The following is a 21,283-nucleotide window of genomic DNA, read 5'->3' as shown; positions in this document are numbered from 1 at the left end:
CAAGGAGAGAGAGGAGATGGAGAGACATGGATAAGCGGGAGATCCTCAGCGGCGAAATCGATGAAGTAGAGGACCTGAAGCCGGTGTCCCATCAGTGTGGTCTTTAAGGAAAGGAAAGATGGGTGGCATATAATCTGTTGGTTGTACTATGGCATACTCTGGGCTCAAATCATGAAAATGAGTGGGCTAGGGTACAGGCTTTAGCACATCTGGTGGAAAAGTGAGTGTTTTCTCTACCCGCGTAGCTTTCTGCAGCTGCCTGAAATGTTGAGGTTTTGATTAAGGTATTTGGATGTGTTCAGAGAAAGGGTGCTTGAGAGCTTTGAAAATGATGCGTGGAGACCTGGCAATGAAAGGGACATTTAAGGGCAACCCTTTTGAGCTAAGAAAGCACAGGAGATTAACATCGACACTTATCACATTGAGTTCTCTGCAGGTTGTGTGGGTTGTAAAGTAGCCTGGCAGCTGCCAACCTGTGCCATTCTGGCCATTTCCATCCTGAAGCATGCACAACTGAATATGTCGCAGAAGTTGTATGGCATTCTATTTATGTACCACTACCTCCGAGGAGGTGCTGAAGCACTTTGCGAATGAGTAGCACACTGCTCCACGAGACCCCAGTGTTAATGATGTAGTGAGGCACAATTGATAAGGTTATTCAGGATGTTTCCATTCAGTGTCATGCTAGTTGGAGTATTTTTCTCATGTAATTTTTTTCAGCTTTGTACTGGTTCCACATGTAGATGTTAGTTAATGTATTTTAGTTAATTGGATGCTTCACTCTATTAGTAACACTGCCAGGCACAGCGGATACCATAATTGGAAATATTTGTCAGGTCGTTCGTGCACAATTCTTCATGTCAATATATGTGAAGACATATTCTGTTATATAAGAAGAGTGGAAAGAGTAACAGCCTGATTCATCATTGGGAAGTTTTGCGAGTCTGAAATAGCGATTAATAAGGAATCGCTATTTCAGACTCGCAAAACGGGATTCATGTAGGAATCGCAATGTAGGAATCGCAATATTTATTGCGATTCCTACAGCTTCCTTATTTGCGATTAGCTAATTGCTAATCGCAAATAAGGAATAACTCGCCATTCATTCCTATGGGCCTAAAGGCCCATAGGAATGAATGGGGAGTCATTCCTTATTTGCGATTAGCAATTAGCTGATCGCAAATGAGATTGCGATTTCAAGGGTGCAGGGGTGTCCAAAGGACACCCTGTAACACCCCTGAAATGTAAATTTACACAGATGTTACACACACACATGTCCAAAGGACATGTGTGTGTGTAACATGCAACTTAGAAAAATGCATTTAAATGCATTTTTCTAAGTTTTCGCTATTTACCACGAGGTTTGACCTCGCAGTAAATAGAGGCCCGAAATTGCGAATTCGCAATTATTAAATGTTTGAAGTATAGCATTTAAGGAATCTCTAATAGAGATTCCTTAAATGCTATTCCTCGCAAATTTGCGAGTTCTTAAATAGCGATTTTTGCATTTGGGATGATGAATCCCAAATGCAAAAATTGCCCTCGCAAAGGGCCAGATTCTCAGAATCTGGCCCTTTGCGAGCGCAATTTCGCTTCATGAATCTGCCTGATAGTTACTTACGTAATCCTAGTTCTCTTCCAGGAGAATTCTCATCAAAGTCATAAACAGTGAATATTCCCGCTCATGTGCGGGAATATTCAATGCATATGACTACTGATGAGGATTCCCTGAAAGTGAAGTGTCAAATATCCTGGTGGGTATGAACGTTTAAAGCTATAGTAAATACTTATATTCACTGGGAAGGTAAACTACTTGGAGTTATTAAAACAATTAGCGAGAAAAAAACAAAAGAAGGAAACAGAAGAATACGGTTTCTGTAACTCCTGACTTAGAGGACATTAAAACATGGTGGAAATGTACCCCGACGGCCATTTTGTGAACCGCAGATCTTAATGTAGCATACTCTAAATATCCCGAAAATAACTCTTCCAGGACCTACTTTTTGCTGAAATATCTTGGTTGCTCCTCATTTAATGTCGAGTGCAAACTGACTGCTTGCATCAGGTTAGAGATTCAGCGGTAGTGACGTCATCATGCTCAGCAGAGGATGCTCTTAGTAGCAAGAGACAATGCAGCCGAGGTACAACAATTCGCTCACTAGGGCAAGAGATCTTAGCTGAAACAGTAGCTCATCCATGAAGTGTTAAAGCATGCAGATTGCGAACTAAAGTAGGAAAATGTCCGGAAAATACAGAAATATGCGGTTCTTGGTACGATAAGCACTAAAATACAAGTTACGCGAAGGCAAACCATGTTATAGGTCGTAAATACGCACCCGATAAATTCCGAACACCTCAGTTGCAGAGTGCAGACTATGATGGAACACCTGAAGGGAAGGGTTTAGGGGTGTCTGTAAAATGAACAATATGAGCACTGTATGTGCAAGTGCCACGTCATATCCTCAGAGGAAGATATCAACATGTAAAGCTGCTCTGCGTACAGTGTGCTGTTGCAGGTGCAATGGGTGCAGACGCATGTCGCGTGGCCCAGGCGCTGCCCCGTAGAGTTCCCTCACAGGGCTACGTTTTCGAGAAGCTTCCTTTGCTCTGGTGGAATGCACTGTGACGCCCTTAGGCCAGGGCTGACCCTGACAGCGGAAGAAAGCTATGCAAGAAATGGGCCTGGGATTCCAGAAACCCTGGAAGTATGCATGCCAGGGGAGGAACCACCGACAGGCATAAGCAGGTGAGATGATGTAAACCCCTGTGTTTTTTTTTTCAGTGGAGGCTGTGAATGTCTCAGCCCGCACAGGCTCACTGGGAAGCTTGAGTCCTCCGATTGCAAACCTGCCAAGCTCTCTCACATTTTAAAGAACAAAAAAAATCCTATTTAAAAAAAAATATATATGTGTTATGCGTTTTTATATAGCGCGGACTTTACCCGAAGGTGTCAGAGCGCTTCACAATATGAACAATAGTGTTTCAAGAGGAGAACATTACAAGTGGGCATGTTACAAAAGCAAATGGTACATTACATGAGGCAGAGGTGACAATTGTGCATGTATCAAAAGCAAACAAAATACAAGAAGAGGTAGCAAACGATACGTTACAAGAGGGAAAATAAAAATAAGTGACATGTGTGCAGATTACATAAGCGTACAGAATACAAGTAGAGTTACACAACTGCAACAAATGGCAGACACTCAAAACACAATAACACACTGGGAAGGCACTTCTATAGGCATGGAGTATAGAATGTCTTAAAGTGGAAGAACTTCCTTCAGGGAATAGAGAGGGCGTGAATTAGATTTGGAAGTGTCTTTGAAGGAGGAGGACTTTGTGGTCAGCTTTGAAGGACCGGGAAGAGGTGGTGGTCCGGAGCTGAGGCAGAAGTGAGTTCCAGATTCTCACCGCGTTGCCTAAAAAGGATTGGGCCATCGATCTTTCCTTTTTGAAAGTGGGAGGTTCAAGCAATAAATTATCAGCATTGCGTGATGGTCTAGTTTGAAGGGAGGGACCCAATAGATTGGAGTAGGGTGCTTTATGTACAACTTGGGCACTAAGTACAGGTGTCCGCCATCATCCTCCCTTCCCACACTTCACCTCTTTAAATTTTGTAGATTTCCTTTGTTACAAAGATACTATAGCAGTTAATACCTTATAACTGCATAGAAATTAAAAAAAGGTTGACTTTACTGTTGGATTATCCTCATCACTCATAGGTCCTCATTACGAGTGGCCAGGTCAATTGCGATATGTACAGAAACTCCTCTTCCCACATGGATGACAATTAGGAGTTTGGTGGCTAACCCTGCATTCCTGCAGTCTTCCACTGATACTTTTCAGGTGAAATTTATCAGTTGAATAATGTCTGCTAATTATTAGGGCATGCAGATTTTGATGGATTAAGCACCAAAATTCCCAAATTATTGCCCCTATTAGGGGGCAGAAATGCCTAATGCGGAGTTATTTATCGGACCTGATTAATTCCGATTCAGTGGAGTCAGATGTTATCAGTTGAAATAAATATTGGCTCAAACAGTGAGCCACTTATGATTAGGGACGTCGTTTTCACGTCATCACAGCATTATTGAGTTAGTTTTTTGTCCTTAGAGGACTATTACCTCTCAATGTATGTTTTCCAGGTGCTTTGTCACAAGTTCGGTCTTTCTGAGATAGACTGGTCTAGGATTCTCAGTTCGGTCTTTCTGAGATAGACTGGTCTAGGATTCTCAAACCACATGCTTTGTGAGTCGATATGCTGGTGTCGCGATAGTGTCTGAGGAAAGGCACACAGGAGTGCCTGAGACCATGGTGATAGTGGCACATCCATGATGAGGTCTAAAAGACAACTATGCAGTGGGTTAGGTAATCGTTCCTGCATCTTTTAAGTCAAAAATGACTCTTAGGGAGCAACACAACTCTTCTAGGTTACCAAAGGACCACGTATATCCTAGCGCAGCATTCCAAGTCATGGCTTCTCCTTGTAGAAACCAATGGAATCAAGTACAAGAGGCCAATGGTGCACCAAGTGTGAATCTAGAGTACAACTCCCAGAATGCAGTTCGTTGTTAGATGAAAGCAGAAGAATTTAAACCAGGTGTCCTAGTCACAAGCAGGAGTAACATCAAATCTGCTATTTCTCGTGCTATAAAGCCCAGGACTATGGCTGTCAGTACTACATAATAAATGTTACCTACAGGATGGCAATTGTCTATTCGTCTATTCAAAAAATCAAGAGGAGCGAAAAAGCTTGCATGGATTTGAACATTGTCACTCTACTTGAGAAAACTCTAGACCGATGCAACACTAGCAAATAAAAGCATCCATGGAAAGGCGCCATCATGGAGTGTGAGAATTAGTTGAACTCTAGAGAATGTGTGCTGCAATGCCAATAGAGATATTCACTGCAAGTAGAGGTGCATATACATGTGGACATCATAAATGACTGCATGAGGTCAGCGTTTATCGCATCAAACATACAGGCACGCGACAAATGTTGCAGACCGCCCTTGTCACACAGCAGCTTTTGCTTCCTGTGGTCAGAACTGCATACATAGGCCACCTACACCCTGGTTAAAGCACCTCCACGATGTTAACACCTGAAATTCAAGTGCTCACAGCTGTGCCCCCTGCCCTGGCACCTAAGAACTGCTGAACCCATAGGACACTTCAGACACCTTATTGCCATGACAATGACACTTAGTAGTCTTACATCTCCATTAAGGGTCAGTATACCGCTCCAAATAGTCTTACATCTCCATGAAGGGCTACGATACCACCTTCTCGTACTTTTACATCTCCATGGAGGGCCCGCATACCGCCTCCAAGTAGTCTTACACCTCCATGATGGGCCCCTATACCGCCTCCAAGTAGTCTTACATCTCCATGAAGGGCCAGGATACTGCCTCCAAATGTGGTCTTACATCTCCATGAAGGGCCGGGATACCACCTCCAAGTGGTCTTACATCTCCATGAAGGGCCGGGATACCGCCTCCAAGTGGTCTTACATCTCCATGAAGGCCAGGATACCACCTCCAAGTGGTCTTAAACCTCTCCCTGGAGGGCCGGGATACCACCTCCAAGTACTCTTACATCTCCATGAAGGGCCAGGATACCATCTCCAAGTGGTCTTACATCTCCCTAAAGGGCTGGGATACTGCTTCCAAGTAGTCTTACATCTCCATGAAAGGCAGGGATACCACTTCCATGTAGTCTTACATCTCCATGAAGGGCCGAGGTATACCGCCTCCATGTAGTCTTACATCTCCATGAAGGACCAGGATACCGCCTTCTAGTAGTCTTACATCTCCAAGTAGGGCCCGGATACCGTCTCCAAGTAGTGTTACATCTCCAATAAGGACCAGGATACCGCCTTCTAGTAGTCTTACATCTCCAAGAAGGGCCCGGATACCGCCTCCAAGTAGTCTTACACCTCCATGATCGGCCTCTATACCGCCTCCAAGTAGTCTAACATCTACATGAAGAGCCGGGTTACGCCTCCATGTAGTCTTACCTCTCCATGAAAGGCTGGGATGCCACCTCCAAATAGTCCTACATGTCCATGAAGGGCCAGGATACCAGGAGTATGGCGGAGTTGCTGAATGGACTTCTCACCAACATCACTGCTTCTCAATCCTTATTAATTCGGACTCTGATGAAAGCAGCAAAAAACGGTCAATCAACATGTTTTACACTGCAAATAAGGAACGCTTGTTGAGCGGCCTGATGGAAATACGAAAGACGCTGCCTTCTAGTAGTCTTACATCTCCATGAAGGGCCAGGATACCGCCTCCAAGTAGTCTTACATCTCCATGAAGGACCAGGATACTGCCTTCTAGTAGTCTTACATCTCCATGAAGGGCCAGGATACCGCCTCCAAGTAGTCTTACATCTCCATGAAGGGCCAGGATAGCGCCTTCTAGTAGTCTTACATCTCCATGAAGGCTCAGGATACCGCCTCCTAGTGGTCTTACATCTCCATGAAGGGCCGGGATACCGCCTCCAAGTAGTATTACATCTCCATGAAGGGCCAGGATATCGCCTCCAAGTAGTCTTACATCTCCATGAAGGGCCAGGATACCGCTCCAAGTAGTCTTACATCTCCATGAAGGGCCAGGATACCGCTCCAAGTAGTCTTACATCTCCATGAAGGGCCGGGATACCGCCTCCAAGTAGTATTACATCTCCATGAAGGGCCAGGATGCTACCTCCAAGTAGTCTTACATCTCCATGAAGGGCCAGGATATCGCCTCCAAGTAGTCTTACATCTCCATGAAGGGCCAGGATACAGCTCCAAGTAGTCTTACATCTCCATGAAGGGCCAGGATACCAGGAGTATGCCAGAGTTGCTGAATGGACTTCTCTTCAACATCACTGCTTCTCAATCCTTATTAATTCGGACTCCGATGAAAGCAGCAAAAAACGGTCAATCAACATGTCTTACACTGCAAATAAGGAACGCTTGTTGAGCGGCCTGATGGAAATATGAAAGACGCTGCCTTTCTAGTGGTCTTACATCTCCATGAAGGCCCAAGATACCACCTCCAAGAAGTCTTACACCTCCATGATGGGCCCCTATACCGCCTCCAAGTAGTCTTACATCTCCATGAAGGGCCAGGATACCGCCTCCAAATGTGGTCTTACATCTCCATGAATGGCCGGGATACTGCCTCCAAGTGGTCTTACATCTCCATGAAGGGCCAGGATACTACCTCCAAGTGGTCCTACATCTCCATGGAGGGCCGGGATACCGCCTCCAAGTAGTCTTACATCTCCATGAAGGGCCAGGATACCGACTCCAAGTGGTCTTACATCTCCCTGAAGGGCTGGGATACCGCTTCCAAGTAGTCTTACATCTCCATGAAAGACAGGGATACCTCCTCCAAGTAGTCTTACATCTCCATGAAGGACCAGGATACCATCTTCTAGTAGTCTTACATAAACAAGAAGGGCCCGGATACAGCCTCCAAGTAGTCTTACACCTCCATAATGGGCCCCTATACCGCCTCCAAGTAGTCTTACTTCTCCATGAAGGGCCGGGATACCGCCTCCAAGTAGTCTTACATCTCCATGAAGGGCCAGGATACCGCCTCCAAGTAGTCTTACATCTCCATGAAGGGCCAGGATACCGCCTCCAAGTAGTCTTGCATCTCCATAAAGGGTCAGGATACCGCCTCCAAGTGGTCTTACATCTCCATGAAGGACCAGGATACCGCTCCAAGTAGTTTTACATCTCCATGAAGGGCCAGTATACCAGGAGTATGGCGGAGCAGGTGAATGAACTTCTCTTCAACATCATTGCTTCTCAATACTTATTAATTCGGACTCAGATGAAAGCAGCAAAATTCGGTCAATCTACAAGTCTAACACTGAAAATAAGGAACGCTTGTGGAGCGGTCCGATGGAAATACGAAAGACGCTGGCAAAGGAGAAATGGCAGAGAGGGGCTGACTCACTGCCCCATTCTGTGTATGTTTCTCTGTAGGCTGGTCCAACTTGTGCATGACATAGCTACTGAAAAACGGCTAAAGAGTGCTGACCCAAAGGTATAGGTAATACTTTGTTATGTATTATTTTTTGTGATTTTAATAGCCAGCCAGACGGCTAACAATGGCAGCAAGGCAGACTGAACCATGACTGGATGATCTGCTCTCATCTGGCATGGCACAACTTTCAGACATTACCCTGCGCCCAGCTAGTACCCATCAGTGGCTGTCTGTAGTTAGACACTGCCTTGCTGCAAGTCACCCTGTTCCTCATAATCCATAAAGCTATGTGCCCCCGAGCTGTATATCACTCGGTGCTCCCTGATAAACAACAGTAAGTGTTCCACTCAGTTCAATTCAATTCAAGCAAGCTTTATTCGACAAATGTCATAAAAGCATAAAATAGATAAAATTCATCTCAAATGTTAAAAAAGCTTAAAATACATAATATCTAAAAGACAATTAATCATAAAAAGGGCATAGAACTCATATTAACAGTGTACCACAAAATACCACAAAAGCTACTCAGCTCTGAGTTGTGGGCTGACCTGTTGTGAGCTGGGCTGTGCGCTGGGCTTGTGCTGAAGTTGGGCCCCTGTCTGCTCCTTGGAACACGGCTCTGTTGAGGGAGCTGCCGCCGTCGGAAGAAGGACCCGCCCTCACCGCCCACACCGCTGCGGGACTGCGAGGCAGTCTCACACCTGCAGCCTCTTCCCGCAGCGGCCCCGCCCCCCCGCCTGGTGTTGTAATAACTTTCGCAGCACCCGCTGCGCGGGTGCTACTCAGCTCTGAGTTGTGGGCTGACGTGTTGTGCGCTGGGCTGTGCGCTGGGCTTGTGCTGAAGTTGGACCCCTGTCTGCTCCTTGGAACGCGGCTCTGTTGAGGGAGCTGCCGCCGTCGGAAGAAGGACCCGCCCTCACCGCCCACACCGCTGCGGGACTGCGAGGCAGTCTCACACCTGCAGCCTCTTCCCGTAGCGGCCCCGCCCCCCGCCTGGTGTTGTAATAACTTTCGCAGCACCCGCTGCGCGGGTGCTACTCAGCTCTGAGTTGTGGGCTGACCTGTTGTGCGCTGGGCTGTGCGCTGGGCTTGTGCTGAAGTTGGACCCCTGTCTGCTCCTTGGAACGCGGCTCTGTTGAGGGAGCTGCCGCCGTCGGAAGAAGGACCCGCCCTCACCGCCCACACCGCTGCGGGACTGCGAGGCAGTCTCACACCTGCAGCCTCTTCCCGCAGCGGCCCCGCCCCCCGCCTGGTGTTGTAATAACTTTCGCAGCACCCGCTGCGCGGGTGCTACTCAGCTCTGAGTTGTGGGCTGACCTGTTGTGCGCTGGGCTGTGCGCTGGGCTTGTGCTGAAGTTGGACCCCTGTCTGCTCCTTGGAACGCGGCTCTGTTGAGGGAGCTGCCGCCGTCGGAAGAAGGACCCGCCCTCACCGCCCACACCGCTGCGGGACTGCGAGGCAGTCTCACACCTGCAGCCTCTTCCCGCAGCGGCCCCGCCTCCCCCTCTACCTAGGGGTATAAAATCATTCTAACCATCTCGCGCAGCGGGACGCGCAGCGGGACGCGCAGCGGGACGCGCGCGGGACGGAGCCCGGTGCGAAGCCCGGGCAAAGGGCGGGCCCTCTGAGGCCAGAGTAGGCCAGAGTAGGCTGGGCTGGGCCTATCCCTTAACATCTGCAGTACAGTGGCCCGTGCCCTGTCATACGTTGGATATGTCGACAGAAGAGGAAACCCCTGGAAAAAAAGGAAGACTAAGCAATGGGTCATTGGATAATTATTTTCCCAAGGTTCGGAGTGAGGGTGATAAGGATTCTATCTTAGCTGAGCGCAGGGCTGAACGGCGTCGCTCTGTTGAGAGCATGAAACATAGCCCCCTCATTGACAGTACCCCTCTTGTTTCGACCCGGGAGGGTGGCTCACTAGACTTGAGTGGGGATAATGCTAGTCAAGAAGGTGTTCCCCTTTTGTTTCGTGATTTTGCATCCACACCATGTTTGCCCTTGGATAACATTATAATTGTTTCCCCTACCCCTAGCCCCGGTCGCATCACTGTCACAACCAAGCCTAGGAAACAGAAACCTAAGCATTTAGTTGCTGCCCAGATCCACCGTCCACCACCTAGTAAAAAAAGAAGGAAACTAAGGGTGGCACTAGGTAAAGCTAAAATCCCGCATACTGATTTTGGTAAAGGGCCAAAAACCCTCAATCCAATCGAGACTACCCTAGCAGAGGGGCCGGATCTTCCACCAGCAGTAGTACCACCTTTGGTAAATAGCTCACTTGAAGCAGCTGCACAGGCGGTGGTTCCTGACAGCAATGATGGGGTTATAGCATCAGTTATTCCACCTCCCCCCACATTAATAGGGAACTTGGAGTTTTTGCTGAGATCACTCCTTTTACCTATTAATGAGTCTATTAAAAAGGTTGAAATTAGACTGACCATACTGGAGACTGCTATAAATAGCATGGTTACTCTGACCAAAGCCCAGGGGAGCGGGATGGCGCATCCCATACCTCTGGCCAGGCCCCCCACTACCACTGTTCCTAATATTCCAACTGCCCCGTCTCAGCCGACTAAACACAATACACAGCCCCAGGGTAGGGTCGACCTTCCCTCCCAAAATCCACTGCCTCCTAAACAGTTAAACACACCAGCAATAGAAACGGGTGGTGACCCCAAAAAACCAGTCTCAAAGGCCCGAAAAATAATAACCTGAACGACCAAGGGGAAGGTAGATATACTAGAGTCCCACGGAAAAAGGTGCCACAAGTGGAGATTCCCCCAGAAGCAGTGCCCTTTGTGGTGGTCTTGACTGGGGTCCCCCCGTTAGCAGAAAATAAGAAGGAGGGATACGTTGATCTCAAAAATAAAATCATTCATTGGTTGAGGACATATAGGCCGATAGCACCCAATATAGATGGGGATATAGTTCATGTCAGACGGATTAATTGGCTGGGGAGCAGAACTAAAGATATAGAGGGGGACCTAGTGGTGGTTAACTTTAGAGATCCCCGGGCAGTAGATTATATCTTAAATTGGCCACCTGGAAACGGGGAAACTCGTATCATCCCTCGGGCCCTAACGCATTTCTATCCCAAGTCAGAGGCTATTCCTCCTAAATATCCAAATAAGTTCCAACCCTATAGGCCACCCCCTACCTTGCCTTATAACAACAATTATCCCCAGTATGGGCAACACCTTGCCTTGGTGGCTGATCAGCATTCTGCCTGGTCCACGGTGCCCTATAGACACACGATGAACCACGTCACCAGGATGGAACACCTAAGACCCTTTACTCCCTTGGACACTTACAATTGGTTTTCGCAGCTCTCTGGGCTGGAAGATTGCGATTGAAGTTCAGCGCCCAGGGGGGAGAGATGTGACCTCCCTGGTGAGGAGGCCCCACGACTTCGTGGCAGTATAGACACAGGGCAAGTTAGTCCACCTTTATCTCAAATTGCCATTACTAACACCATTACTGAGGCTTTCCAGATAGCCGGGTCTATGGCCAGCATGGCTAGCTGTCCTGCAAACCCTATTCCCTTGGTCCAGGAGGGGGGGTAGCTGAATGATCATGGTGGATAATGAGGGTGTGAATAACGGGGTTCACACCAAAGTGCCCAAGGGTCGGCAGGAAATAAACCTCCTATCTTTGAACGTTGCGGGGTTAAAAAGGAAGTTAGATATACCAGAATGGCACATATTCATCGAGAAGTTCGATGTTTGCCTGTTTCAGGAAACCTGGAGCCTATTACCCCTAAATAAATCAGGGTACACCACCCACTTTTTGCCAGCAGTAAGTTACGGGAAGGGTAGACCGGCGGGAGGCCTCATGGTCTGGATTAAAATAGATCTAGACTGGGAGGTCACACGCCACAATTTGGAGTGTAGTGATATACTTCACCTCTCTTCTAGAGGAAACGCAGAGGGAAGTAGGCTTGATATATTTAACGTTTATGCCAGAGGGACACCCGGGGACACCGCCTCTTCAATTTTAACAGCTCTGGATTCAGCCTTAGCTAACTGCCCTTCATCAGCAAAAATCATCGTGGGGGGTGATTTCAACTGTACGTTTGAACCCCTCCTCGGAGATGACCCCCTGGGTATTGAAGACGAAGATTCAAAGTGGTCTATCCCAACCCTATCCCTGCCCCTTTTAGAAAGTGGTCAGCTAGGGCAATCCAAATCAATGCACTAACTAGGGACCATAAGTTAAGAGCCCTCAACGGCAGGACTATATCCGACCGGGCAGTTGCACTGACCTTCAATAGACTTACTGGGCCGTCCCGAATTGACTACATCCTAATGGATGTTAGTTTATGGGCAGACCTTATTGATATGGAGGTGCTCCCAAGTCAGGATAGCGACCATAATCCCCTGTGTTGTAAGTTTAATTGGGGCATCTTTAAAGACAGGAGGGTGAATGCCCCCATAAAGACATCCAAAGAGATCATCCCATACAATAACAACCGCAGATTGAAATGGGACAAGACTAACCTGAAGGAGGATGACCTAATGACTATTAAATCCCTGGTAGAGGGCCTGTACTTTGATCTGGAGGCCTTGGACTGTGAAAACCAGATTAGTATGTTTCCGCACTCTTCCCTTGACTCAGCTTATAAAGCGACAATAGAACACGTTAGTCAATTTTTTACCTCGAAAGGGAAAAGTCACAATTTGGTCGAATTACCCCTTCATCATTTTACTCCCAATAGTCCAGAACCACCCTAGGAACTTTGCCGCTGCTATATATACAGGAGGGTTAGTACTTGTACAAATAATTTTAATAGCTACCATACCACTCCTGGTACCCATTAGTCTACACATTGGGTGCAACCATGCCCTGCGGGGAGTGGAATATGCAGGGCACCCAAATAGCATGTGCCCAATTGATTCCAGGGCGGCCGGGCAACAGGGACAAGATACCTTTCCACCATTTGACCACCTCGATGTGAATGCTCTGATTGGTAAACTACCAATTCTGAGTTGGAAATAGAGTTTTCTATCCAGAGCCTTGGTTATGTCGTCCCAGAATGATTCTAAAATGATCTCATCTTTAAAATCCAGGAAAATCCCTGCAAGCGAGAGTGGAGCAGTAGTCCTGAAAGCTTTCAAAACCACCAACTCCCAGTACCTACCCTTAAGGACTTTTTTCGGTGGAAACCTAGCATTGAGTGGATCCTCCCACCGCTCTTGCACTCCTAACTCTACAATGATCTGCCCAATGCCATATAACCATTTAATTTTGTGGAAGGTATCATTTTTAATTATGTCCATGAGTCCTGCAGCAAATATTCTTAGTTCAGGAGTTGACCATAAGCGCCTCCAGTACAACACTGGGCGCAAGTTAGCAATAAGTTCTATTGGTCTCAATCCTAAATCATAGAATACAGGACACATAGGGGTACTCTGGAGTAAGTTGATGAGATTGCGTAGGAACCTATTTTCGGATGCAGTCATTTTACCCAAATTCTCAAAACCCCAAATCTCTACGCCATAAAGGGCTGAGCTAACCACCTTTGCGTCGTAAACACGTAGAGCAGGGGCAACTGGTTTGGTAAAAGACTTTGAATGCTCTAGGGTCAACGCTCCAGCCAGTTGGAGATGCTTAAGCGTTGCCAGCTCAACCTGTTGGTTCCACCTCAAATCATGTTGGATGCTCTCACTCAGGTAGCTGAAAGCTTTGACTTGCTCAAGGGGTAAACCATTCATGAATATATTGCCCTTATGTGATTTATGTTGATTAAAAGACATACATTTGGATTTTAAAACATTTACTTCCAGACCTCGGTTTGTGCAAATATTTTCAAAGATACCAAGTGCTTTTTGAAATCCACTTAGGGTCTTGGCAATAATTAGACAATCGTCAGCAAACATTAGGATGGGTACTTTTGCCCCTGCTAGAATTGGGGCATCAACATTAGCTTCAGTCAGTAGTTTGGCCACGTCATTTATATATAGTGAAAACAGGGTTAGCGCTAGCACGCAGCCTTGTCGCACCCCTCTTTCTACTGGAAACTGGCTGGTAACACTTCCAGGAGGACCCCATCTTATACTCGCATAATTATGCTCATGGAGTCTCATAAATAACGAGAGGAGGGCACGAGGCATACCCATATCGTGTAGAACAGACCACAGGACCGAGCGGGGGACGAGATCAAAGGCTGCCCTCAGATCAATGAAGGCAGCATATAAACTACCCCCACCTAGCTGGTCAGTCTTCCAATGAAGCATTGCAAAATGCAGTATTTGGTCAACTGTTCTAATACAGGCTCTAAACACTGCTTGAAGGTGGGACAAGATGTTCTGTTCACGCTCCCATTCCTGTACTTTGTTCAGAATCAGTCTACCAAAGATCTTTTGCATGGTATCAATCAAACTGATTGGGCGGTAGTTACCTAGGAGTGACTTATCTCCCTTCTTAAAAACAGGTATAATTTCCACACCATTCCACGATTGGGGTATAGGTGCTCCCTTTGCTATTAGATTTACAAGCAATAATATATACCTTCCCCAAGATTCCCTATCATGTAAAAAGGTATCTGCTGGTACTCCATCTATGCCTGGCGCCCTGCCAGGTACCACGGAGTCTAGGGCACAATTTATATCTCCAATGTTAAATGGGTCTTCCAAGAAGGGTGAGCATATAACCTCTGTACTTGCATTTGGTTCCACACTTTTTGCATATTGGGCTTAAAATAAGCCACCCACTCTTCTTCGGCTACCCAGTTTTGCTGCTTTTCAGTTTGGCCCTCACTACCCCACTTAAGTATATTCCAAAAACATTTGGAATTCTTTGAGGCGCTAGCTTCCTTGAGCTCCTGCAATCTCTTCTCATCCCAAGCTTGCTTTGATTTGGATATAGCACTTTTGTAGGCTGCCCTTGCATGGCGTACAGTGTTACTAGATACAGACTTTAAAGCTTTACGCAGATCATGGCGTGCCTGTCTACATTCTTTTGAATACCAGCGTGGAAAGTAATTCGTTTGTATCTTGTTCACGTTACATGGTCTAACAAACAAACCTTTTAACTGATTGACTAGTATTTCATGTATCCTAGTACCAGTTTCCAAATCTAGATCCACACCATCACTACTGTCATGTACCTCCAGCTCCCTTGTTGCTTGCTCTAGCATGCTTGAAATAAAATCTATATGCTCCTGGCATTCTAGCAATTTTACCCATTTTATGTGGCGCATATCATTCAAAAGAACTATATTAGGGGGGGACAACTAATTTTTTTCCCCTGGCAGGCGTAGGCGCCTTCCAGTAAGACAAGAACATGCATAAAGGATTGTGATCGCTCTCTAACCGATCAACAACCATCATATCATCTAGGTGATTCCACATTCTGAGGCTCACTAAAATATAATCAATTCTGCTTTCCCGAAGGCCACTCTTGAAAGTGGTAGCACCCAGATTGTCCTGCGACGTTCTGCCTTTAATTGCCTTCACCCCCTTGTTCAAGCACATAGAATTAATCTGGATTGTCAACTCAGTCCATCTTTTCACAGGTTCCTGTTCTAATTCAGGAACTCCCCACTGCTTATCTTCTTCATCCGTGAGGTTCCAGTGTCCACTTAACAACGGCTCAAAAGTCGTATTAAAATCACCTGCTACAATTATATGTGATTGTGTGGAGTATCTTTCTATGAGTTCTTCTAGGGCAGCGATAGTCTCTGATTTTTTGCCCCCTGTACTCCTAGCATATACATTGTAGATATCTACAGGTTTAACCTGTCTGGACTTAAGGGTAACAATCTGTATATCCCTATGATTTGAAGGGAGCGCCTTTGCACTAACTTCTACGTCCTGCCTGATCCAGATAGCTAAAACCCCTGAAGGTCGCCCTCTTTAACCCTTTTCCGCTGGTACACTAAAATTTAGGAACCCCCGAGAAGTACTATGCTTCAAGTAGCCAAGTTTCTTGGAAAAGACAGATATTATACAAACTAATACACGAGGTCCACTCCGGAGATTGAATCTTCGTATTCAAACCTGCAACATTCCAATATAAAAGTGAGGCGAACTTACCTAGACCATCAGGGGACTTAGAATTCATACTTAGATTTAGGCCCTCTAAGGCGCAACCTGACAAGGGGTTATCATGATCTTCCAGCAACCATGTTGTTGCTGGTGTGCAATAAATGCCTGGATTAGGATCTACATGCAGGATTGGACTTTTCACTATGATAGAAACTGGGAAGCCTGATTGGTCACCTTTATCTAGTAGTCAATCATTGAACTCTAAGCCCGAACTGCCTTGTTCACTTTCGAATATTCTCTTGCTAGTTTTAGCCAACCAATGTATCGGAGGAGAAGATCTCATTTGAATGGTAGAATAATCTGGGGAGCAACTTCTGAATTCCAACAATATTACATTTTCTGCTATGTTTTCCTGCTTAAAGACCAATTCAATACAGTCTGTTTTGCCCCCTTGAATTATAAGCCTTTGTGCCTGACAATATCATCTGTTATCACGGATCGGCAGCCCCTAGTATGCCTGATCCAGTGGATAGCCTTATTAATTAGAGATTCACTTGATTCTCGATCCCTGCCAGGGCCCAGTTTCTGGACATTCACCAAATAAACTTTCGGTGTTTCATTCAGATTGACATGATGTTGTTGATTACCTCTGGCCACTGTAGCAGCTTTTTTATTAATTTGTTCGGGCAAGCTAGCTTGGCCACAATCTCTACTGTTCGATTTAGAACCACCGCCTTTTGCCCATCTCTGGGTTTCCACTGTCGTTGCATTAGATTGTTTGGCAGCATCAGCATACGGGACTTGCTTCACCCCCTTCCTTTCCCTAGCTACTTCACTATACAAAGAACCAGCCTGGTTCAAGACACTTTCTCTACTTGGATGAGACACAATGCTTTTGGTTGCCACCTTTCCCTGATCTGCCGGTATACCACTAGATTTCTTGTTTGCTAGACAGGTAAACCAAGGACCACAACCTAACATGGTGTTATTTACTGTGGCGGTAAGGCTATCGATCTTAACCTGCATGCCCTCAATCAGTTTACATAATTCTTTGACCACAGCGGTCAGAGTACTACTGTCTTCCTTAACGGGAACGAGAGCGTCGAGAAGACCCTCCCCAGTGGTAAATCGCTAGCTCCCTGGGGAACAGCCATTTCATGTATACTTGGTTGTGCTCCTTCACCCCCAATCATTAAACTTGAAATATCAATATTTTCTTGGACTGAGAACCTATTCTTACAAATAATAATTGGATCAATCACAAGGGGGCATGTTGCTCTTTGTTCTATGCCAGAATTGATGATCAGATTTTCCCCCTCAACATTCCTTGGTTCTTTGGCTCTGCCACCTTGTTTACTCCCTAGGAACATGTCAGGGCCCACTATTGAACCTTCTTTAATCCCCCCCACTCAGTGCTTCCTCGGGGCTCACAGATCCCCTTGCTGGCTTCTGTTTGGGGAGGTAGCTGGTCGTAAGTAGTGCTCCACCTTCCTCGATCAAATCATCGATACGATCCATAACACAATTCCCCCCTGCATGCATTGCAACTTTTTTAGCCTTTCGTGCTTTCTTCCTCTTTGTCAACATGCTTGGGCCCTCACCCCCTCCCTCCATACCTTTTCCATTCCCCATTACTTTGAGCTACTTAATATTATAGTACTCGTTCAATGTCAACAGTACCTTCTGGGGGTAGTAACAAGGGGGTGGCCCAGCCCGGCCTCCTCCGCCCCCCCCGACGGCCACTGACGGCCCGCCCTTTGCCCGAGCTTAGCCCGGCGCCCGCCCGCGAGCGTCCCGCGTGGCGGGGTGGGCTAGTTGCTTTTAGACCTTCCGGTAGGAGGGGGGAGGGGCGAGTTGTCAGGTGCCATGTAGCGTCCTGGACCTTGCAGTCCTCGTCCTCTTCAGGCCCCCACAGGCAGTGGTGATGAGTCCAAAGTGAAGCATCTCCCGCGGAGCGGGAGACGCAAGAAGTAGATATAGCCCCCGGTAGCAGGGGGGAGGGGGGAATTGTCAGGTGCCCCGCAGCATCCTGGACCTTTCAGTCCTCGTCCTCTTCAGGCCCCCACAGGCAGTGGTGATGAGTCCAAAGCATAGCGTCTTCCGCGGTGCGGGAGACGCGAGAAGTAAATATAGCCCCCAGTAGCAGGGGGGAGGGGCGAGTTGTCAGGTGCCCTGCAGCATCCTGGACCTTTCAGTCCTCGTCCTCTTCAGGCCCCCACAGGCAGCGGTGATAAGTCCATAGCGAACGCGAGAAGTAGATATAGCCCCCAGTCGCAGGGGGAGGGGCGGGTTGTCAGGTGCCCCGCAGAGTCCTGGACCTTGCAGTACTCGTCCTCTTCAGGCCCCCACAGGCAGCGGTGATGAGTCCAAAGCGAAGCGTCTCCCGCGGACTGGGAGACACGAGAAGTAGATATAGCCCCCGGTAGCAGGGGGAGGGGCGAATTGTCAGGTGCCCCGCAGCGTCCTGGACCTTGCAGTCCTCGTCCTCTTCAGGTCCCCACAGGCAGCGGTGATGAGTCCAAAGCATATTGCACAGTGGTTAAGAGGCACATCGCACAGTGCTCACAGGGGGAACAACACCCAGTGCTCCCTGAGGTACTTTATCCTCTGCCCTTCTGTGGAGTACCGCTCAGTGCTCCCCTGATGCACATTTCTCAGCGCTCCCTGAGGTGCTTTACCTATTGCCCTCCTGTGTCCTAACGCTCAGTGCTCCCCTGATGCACATTTCCCAGTGCTCCCTGAAATGCTTTACCTATTGCCCTCCTGTGGCGCACCACTTAGTGCTCCCCTGATGCAAATTTCCCAGTGCTCCCTGAGGTGCTTTACCCATTGCCTTTCTGTGGTGCACCACTCGGTGCTCCCCTGATGCACATTTCCCAGTGCTCCCTGAGGTGCTTTACCCATTAGCCTCCCGTGGTGCACCGCTCGGTACTCCCCTGATGCACATTTCCCGTCGCTCCCTGAGGTGCTTTACCTATTGCCCTCCTGTGGCGTACCGTTCAGTGCTCCACTGGGGCACATTTCCCAGTGCTCCCTGAGTTACTTTACCCATTGCCCTCGGGTAGCGCACCTCTCAGTGCTCCCTGATACACAACACTAAGTGCTCCCTGAGGTGGTTTACCCACTGCCCTCCTGTGGTGCACCGCTCAGTGCTCCCCTGATGCACATTTCCCAGTGCTCCCTTAGGGGCTTTAGTCATTGCCCTCCTGTGGCGGACCGCTTAATGCTCCCCTGAAGCACATTTCCCAGTGCTCCCAGAGGTGCATTACCTATTGCCCTCCTGTGGTGTACCGCTCAGTGCTCCCCTGATGCACATTTCCCAGTGCTCCCTGAGGTGCTTTACCCACTGCCCTGCTGTGGTGCACCGCTCAGTTCTCCCCTGATGCACATTTCCCAGTGCTCCCTAGGGTGCTTTACCTATTGCCCTCCTGTGGTGTACCGCTCAGTGCTCCCCTGATGCACATTTCCCAGTGCTCCCTGAGGTGCTTTACCCACTGCCCTCCAGTGGTGCACCGCTCAGTGCTCCCCTGATGCACATTTCCCAGTGCTCCCTGAGGTGCTTTACCCACTGCCCTCTGTGGTGCACCGCTCAGTGCTCCCCTGATGCACATTTCCCAGTGCTCCCTGAGGTGCTTTACCCATTACCCTCCTAAACTGAGAAAAACCCTAACTTTAAGACTTTCGGTATTCACAGAAGGCATTTAGGAGTCCTAAAGTTAGGAGTCCTAACTTCTGTGAATACCGAAATGAGTAAGTGCCTTCTGTGAATACCAAAAGGGTAGTAAGTTTAGGATTTTGTCTTAAGATAGTTCTGTGAATCAGGCCCTTAGTTCCCATCATGGAGGCATAAGAGTGGGGTAAGGAAGATCAAGCAGAAGAGTTTGGAAATATACAAGAGGAAGGAACTTCAAAAACAAACCAAAATATACCAAACAGCAAAGGGACAGGAAAATGAGCACTGGGCCTTTGCGAAACACTGAGGAAACAGGGGTATATGGAAAGGTTGGGCCATCAGACATGAGGTCAGGCAGAATATTATTGAGGACATCAACCTACACCTGCAGAAACGATCAGTCCACTCTGGTAGCACGCCACCTTTAGGCTCAGACGAAGAACAACTAGCTAAGGAATGTGAATGTAATTTCTTTGGGAGCTCCTGCTAAACCTTTAGACAGAATGTGGCTAGGAGGAAGTGTGTCAACTGCACAGACCACTGGATTGGTTCCACCAGACATTCTAGCAGCCAAATTAAGCTGGCACAAGCCCTCCCGTGCACTGCCTCCCCTCCATTACTGGCAGGTAAACATACCTTTATACGGCCATAGTAGGGCTTTCGCCATTCACGACACACACCATGTAGTACGCCTTAGCTCTGGATTTAAAAGCTGAAGGATCTCTGACTAGATTTTGAAAAGACTTAAAAACTTTGCTTCTCGCTCACAAAAAAAGCTGAACCTGCCTCAACCCCGCCCCCCAATTCTAAGGCAAGCAAGTGGGTTATCTTTTAGTTAGACTTTTATCTCACCAGTTTCTATTAAGGACTTTATCCTTTTTAGCGACTGCCAACAAACGGCCTTAGCAGTCGTAGTAAGAGCTAACATGAACAGCACAGGGCCAGGGCAGTTCTCGGACAATCACTTGGTGCCTTTGACTCTACATTGTGGCTTTGGTGATGTGACAAAGTGGTTTCTTGTTGCATACAAACCCGGTGGAGATGTGCAAGCAGTAGAAGCAGCTTCTTAAAGCCTGGCAAGTGGTTCACGCTAAAGGCAGGCAGTCCCAATATCTACTCTCCCAGCCCCCTTCACCTGAAAGCTGCTATGCTGCTATGCAAAGGTAATTTTTCACAGAGCTCTTCAGAAAGTGCAAGCCTTTGGATTTGTCAGTGCTTCCTTATAGTGGTCATCATCTATCTATAGTTTCCCGGTCATTTTAAGAAGCATGTTACTAAGTGCCAAGAAGCCCTGTGGTAGTGTGCTCGACGAATAAAGTTAATATAACCTTGTAAGTGAGCATATTTTACAGCCAACATTGTCCCTCCGCCACCTGCACAATAACCCAACGACACACAAAAAAACAATACTCGGCTTCTGCAGTGCAGAGCAGAGGTGCAACTAGAGTGAAATTTCAGGGAGGAGGGGGGACTAGTAACAATTTTGGAGAGGGGGCGTAATTCTTCTAGCACTAGGCAAAGTGGAGATGCAGGGGCTCTAAGAAGGGGTGAAAGAACAACAAAGCCTCGTTAACAAGTATATGTTCTTTTAAAGACCTGTGAAGTACTCGGGTGCGGCTGTTTTTGCCTGGTAA

General features: G+C 47.5%; 1 protein-coding gene across 1 annotated transcript in view; it reads right to left on the bottom strand.

Annotated features, from left to right (window-relative positions):
• Positions 1-21,283, bottom strand: part of LEKR1 (leucine, glutamate and lysine rich 1) — a 581,209-nt gene that overhangs the window by 391,164 nt on the left and 168,762 nt on the right. The window lies entirely within an intron of this gene.

Source organism: Lissotriton vulgaris, chromosome 11 (genome assembly GCF_964263255.1).
Source record: "Lissotriton vulgaris chromosome 11, aLisVul1.2, whole genome shotgun sequence".
NCBI lineage: Eukaryota > Metazoa > Chordata > Amphibia > Caudata > Salamandridae > Lissotriton > Lissotriton vulgaris.
This window is presented reverse-complemented; position numbering and strand designations above follow the sequence as displayed.